Here is a 6,229-nt window from a genome sequence, read left to right on the forward strand (position 1 = left end):
TGTTTTCGTATGTATTTGTGTGTGGAGGCGTGCGTTTGTATGAGTCTGTGTGTGTGTGTGTGTGTGTGTAAGTGTGTGTGTGTGTGTGTGTGTGTGTGTGTGTTGTGTGTGTGTGTTGCGTGTGTGTGTGTGTGTGTGTGTGTGTGTGTGTGCGCACATGCGATCGTGCGTGTGTGTGTACGTGCAATCGTGCGTGTGCGCGTGCGTGCGTGCGTGTATGCAGGAATGTGTGCGTACGTGCGAGCGTGTCTTTTCAGACGATTTAAGTTTGCAAAGTTAGAAAATTGTGTTTGTGCCTCTGCTTTTTACATTTAGTCAAGTTTTGACTAAATGTTTTAACGTAGAGGGGGGAATCGAGACGAGGGTCGTGGTGTATGTGTGTGTGTGTGTGTGTGTGTGTGTGTGTGTGTGTGTGTGTGTGTGTGGTGTATGTGTGTGTGTGTGTCTGTCTGTCTGTGTGTGTGTGTGTGTGTGTGTGTAGAGCGATTCAGACCAAACTACTGGACCGATCTTTATGAAATTTGACGTGAGAGTTCCTGGGAATGATATCCCCGGACATTTTTTTCTTTTTTTCGATAAATATCTTTGATGACGTCATATCCGACTTTTTGTAAAAGTTGAGGCGGCACTGTCACACCCTCATTTTTCAATCAAATTGATTGAAATTTTGGCCCAGCAATCTTCGACGAAGGCCGGACTTCGGTATTGCATTTCAGTTTGGTGGCTTAAAAATTAATTAATGACTTTGGTCATTAAAAATCTGAAAATTGTAAAAAAACCGATCCAAATTTACGTTTATCTTATTCTTCATCATTTTTTGATTCCAAAAACATATAAATATGTTATATTTGGATTAAAAACAAGCTCTGAAAATTAAAAATACAAAAATTATTATTAAAATAAAATTTCCGAAATCGATTTAAAAACAATTTCATCTTATTCCTTGTGGGTTCCTGATTCCAAAAACATATAGATGTGATATGTTTGGATTAAAATCACGCTCAGAAAGTTAAAAAGAATAGAGATAAAGAAAAGCGTGCTATCCTTCTCAGCGCAACTACTACCCCGCTCTTCTTGTCAATTTCACTGCCTTTGCCATGAGCGGTGGACTGACGATGCTATGAGTATACGGTCTTGCTGCGTTGCATTGCGTTCAGTTTCATTCTGTGAGTTCAACAGCTACTTGACTAAATGTTGTATTTTCGCCTTACGCGACTTGTTTGTGCTTGCGCGTGTGCACATGCAAAATAATGTGCCTGTTTGTGTGTGTGGTTAATAGTGTTTTTGGTTTAGTCAATTTTATTCTTGTCTCGAAAGTATGAAACTTCTTGTAAGCCGTATTGCCTTTATTTTTCCCGGAATAATATTATCAGCAGCAGCTGGGAGTTATATCAACGCAGGCGGGAGGGAGTAAGAGAAGCCAAGAGGGGAACTGTCTCACAACCTCGACCCACTTGCTGTATTGACGCACACACTTCGATCCTTGGTCCTCTTTTTACATTTAGTCAAGTTTTGACTAAATGTTTTAACATAGAGGGGGAATCGAGACGAGGGTCATGGTGTATGTGTGTGTGTGTGTGTGTGTGTGTGTGTGTGTGTGTGTGTGTGTGTGTGTGTGTGTCTGTGTGTGTGTGTGTGTGTGCGTGTGTGTGTCTGTCTGTCTGTGCGTGTGTGTGTGTAGAGCGATTCAGACCAAACTACTGGACCGATATTTATGAAATTTTACAAGAGAGTTCCTGGGAATGATATCCCCAGATGTTTTTTTATTTTTTTCGATAAATACCTTTGATGACGTCATATCCGGCTTTTTGTAAAAGTTGAGGCGGCACTGTCACACCCTCATTTTTCAATCAAATTGATTGAAATTTTGGCCAAGCAATCTTCGACAAAGGCCGGACTTTGGTATTGCATTCCAGCTTGGTGGCTTAAAAACTAATGAATAAGTTTGGTCATTAAAATTCGGAAACTTGTAATTAAAAATTGTTTTTATTAAACAATCCAAAAATAATTTCATCTTATTCTTCGTCATTGTCTGATTCCAAAAACATATACATATGTTATATTTGGATTACAAACAAGCTCTGAAAATTAAAAATATGAAAATTATGATTAAAATTAATTTTCCGAAATCGATTTAAAAACAATTTCATCTTATTCCTTGTCGGTCCCTGATTCCAAAAACATATAGATATGATATGTTTCTTTCTTTCTTTCTTTTTTTCTTTATTTGGTGTTTAACGTCGTTTTCAACCGTTCAAGGTTATATCGCGACGGATGATATGTTTGGATTAAAAACAAACTCAGTAAGCTAAAAAGAATAGACATACAGAAAAGCGTGTTATCCTGCTCAGCGCGACCACTACCGCACTATTCTGCATGGCTTGTCGATTTCACTGCCTTTGCCACGAGCGGTGGACTGACGAAACTACGAGTATGTGGTCTTGGTGTAAAAAGCAGTGCGTTCAGTTTCATTCTGTGAGTTCGACATCTTGACTAAATGTTGTTATTTCGCCTTACGCGACTTGTTTTTATTCTGCAGTGACTTTTAAAGGCACACCCGGTCCTTACTTTGATTCCAAAGTGACTTTTAAAGGCACACTTGGTCCTTATTTTGATTCTGCAGTGACTTTTAAAGGCGCACCTGGTCCTTATTTTGATTCTGCAGTGACTTTTAAAGGCACATTTGGTCCTTATTTTGATTCTGCAGTGCTTTGTAAAGGCCCACTTGGTCCTTATTTTGAATCTGCAGTGACTTTTAAAGGCAAGCTTGGTCCTTATTTTGAATCTGATGTGAATCTAAAAGGCACGCTTGGTCCTTACTTTGATTCTGAAGTGATTTTTAAAGGCACACCTGGTCCTTACTTTGATTCTGAAGTGACTTTTAAAGGCACATTTGGTCCTTACTTTGATTCTGCAGTGACTTTTAAAGACACACTTGGTCCTTATTTTGATTCTGCAGTGACTTTTAAAGGCACGCTTTGTCCTTATTTTGAATCCGCAGTGACTTTTAAAGGCACAGTCCCTGAGGCGCAAACAATTCAAATCAATGATTCATTTCAATAAAGATTCGGGTCACTATTTCAGATCTTACCATGCTTTTATGAGAATGTGATTAAGACCATTGTCCTGTCTCATGTCTCCACACTCTGACATACAGGTAAGTGTCACCCAATGAACAGACGTTTTTCATTTCTTTAATTCGTCTATTCGTTACAACCGTTTGTACCCAACATTGGTACTTGATCGTTATGGTGAAATTCTGAAAAAACAAACAAAAACCATACTCAGAACATTTGTGAAACAAAATACTTTTCCAACTCAAGGGAAGTAATCAAAATCACACTCACTAAACCACCTTGAAGTGGAGTACATCAAAAATGAAATGAACAAATATCCAAAAAATAGAACAGTGTACGATTTCCAACAATTGAGAGGTTTTAGGCAGTAACTCTTCTGCAAACTCTTGTTAGAGCGTCTTTGCTATTAAATAAACTTTTCTCAACGAAAAAGAGATCTACAAAGAGTACAATGATGTCAAACTGTCCACAGTCAGTCGCTGACGTAACCACAACCAAACTGGCACTTCGAGTCACGAAATCTAAATAGAAATGAAAGGCATCAAAACCAACCTAAATCAAAGTCTTGGTCATATAAAACCTAGAATATAATAATACTGAGTTGTTATCCTCATATATAAAGAATAAGATTGCTTACTTGTTGTGTTTTACGGGTTTTGCCGACAGAACATTACAATTTGCGGATCGTAGCACAATAGGAACGAAACGAAAGTAAAGATAAATTCTGGTTACAGTACAACCATCCCTTCACTTGGTCATATACCAAAGATCAGCATCCTTGGAGTTTTCTTTGCAGAGTTGGACCTTTTTTGTCATGAATTCATTATTTTCTTAAAGGATACCTTTGGAAAACTATGGCATTTATTCATAGTTGTTTATTTACCCAAAAAAGGAAGCAAACAGGCTTTTGAAGTTTGGTATTTGTCTACGTGGAAGGATGCTCTTCTCATAAAACATATGTAAAATGCTGGAGGACCCACTCACGGAGACTGACGCAAACACTTAGGTATCTTAATTTCTTGCAAACCGTTTAGATCTTTGTAGGTTTTTGTGTAGAATGAAGGATTTGCCTCTTGGACACATGAAAACATGTTTGCATTCTGGCTGATTTTTGGGCAGAGTTGGATATGGATATTATTATAATTAATTTCGAAGCTGTCACCATCGTCAATTTACGAAATCACTTCAGCAGAAAATGTTGACTTTGCAAAGGAAGCAACTATAGGTTGATCATTTTTGGTGTGTTTACATGTTTAAGGCGTTGAGAACACCATGCTAATTAATACCAAGAAGGAACGTCTCTGGAACAGCGTAGGAAATAGGACATTGAAATTATCTATATCGAAGCATTTTGTTTGTACCTTCCTTACATTTAAAAATAGAAATAGCCTCATTTCGGCCGCTGACTCATACCTACTGATTCATGGCAAAGTTTCTTTCGTCGAACATTATCCTTGCATCCATGAATCATTTCCTCCTCCCCCTCCTCTGTGTGTGTACCCATATCCGGCCCATCACGTACTGGTTCCACCTCGCAGACATTCATCAATCGTTTCGTGCTGGCGGCCGTCCGTCTCATGTATCTTGCCCGGGGATTCTGTGTTGGCTAGTCCGGAATGAGAACAAACAGAAGCGGTAACTGCGAGTAGAAAAAAAATACGGTCAAAGTTGCAGCACACACACAAAAGACATCGCGTAAAGCGATATCAAACCGTCCAGCCACTCTTACTGAATGTAAAAAAAAAAAAAAACCCACTACGATGAAGCAGTGACGAGGACCATTCCGTTCACGAAGACAACGACAGCGACGACCATCAAGGTGACAACGACAACAGTAAGGATGATGATCACAGCTACCGTGATGGTGATGATGATGATGATGGTGATGATGATGATGATGATGATGATGATGATGATGATGATGATGATGATGATGATGATGATGATTGATGATTGATGATTGATGATTGATGATGACGATGATGATGATGATTGATGATTGATGATGATGATTGATGATGATGATGATGATGATGATGATCATGATGATGATGATCATGATGTTGATGCTGCTGCTGCTGCTCCTGCTGCTGCTGCTGCTGCTGATGCTGCTGTTGGTGCTGCTGCTGGTGGTGGTGGTGGTGGTGATGATTGATGATGATTGATGATTGATGATTGATGATGATGATGATTGATGATGATTGATGATGATTGATGATTGATGATGATGATAATGATGACGATGACGACGACGATGACGATGACGACGACGACGACGACGACGACGATTGATGATTGATGATTGATGATTGATTGATGATTGATGATTGATGATTGATGATTGATGATTGATGATTGATGATTGATGATTGATGATTGATGATGATGATGATGAGGATGAGGATGATGACGACGACCATCACGACGACGACGAAGACGACGACGACGACGATGCTTCTGCTCATGACGATGATGATGGTGATGATAATAATGACGAGGATGATAGCATGGGTAAGAAGGAGGAGCTGAAAGGTGATGGTTGTGTTACTGATGGGCAAAACGATCGAAGAAGAAGAGAAAATAGATGGGAAAAAGAGCTACAGTCTATATTATAAGGAGAAACCATTCAATTTCAAGTATAACAAAAGTGGGTGACTGTTATGGACATCCATCAGCCAGACGCACTCTTCAAGTCACGAAGTGCTGTGCTAAATAACAGTGAGGGCGGAAGCGACTGTCTGATTTCATGAATGAATAGCGAAGCGTGACTCTACCTCCACCCGACACCTCCTTCGGCCCCACCCTTACCATCCACGGCTCAACCCCAATGGCGACAGAGCAGCTCTAATTCCATGAATGGTAAGGGAAGCGTGGGACTACGCATAAACACCCTACCCCCCAACCCCCCCCCACCCCCTCCTCATCGCCTACCTCCCTTCCCCTTTCCCATCTCTATCTGCCCCGCACCCCTTCTATTCCCAATTGAACCCACTTACAGTAGTCCATCTCTGTTTCCATCTAAAAAAAAACGACAACAGGGTAACGTGGAACTACCCACAAAAAGCCCCAACCTCCTTCACCCCCATCCACCCCCATATCCCCCCTCCCTACTCCCTTCTTGTTTTCCTATACACCCTCTTGTCCATCTAACC

This window comes from Littorina saxatilis, linkage group LG2 (genome assembly GCF_037325665.1).
Source record: "Littorina saxatilis isolate snail1 linkage group LG2, US_GU_Lsax_2.0, whole genome shotgun sequence".
NCBI lineage: Eukaryota > Metazoa > Mollusca > Gastropoda > Littorinimorpha > Littorinidae > Littorina > Littorina saxatilis.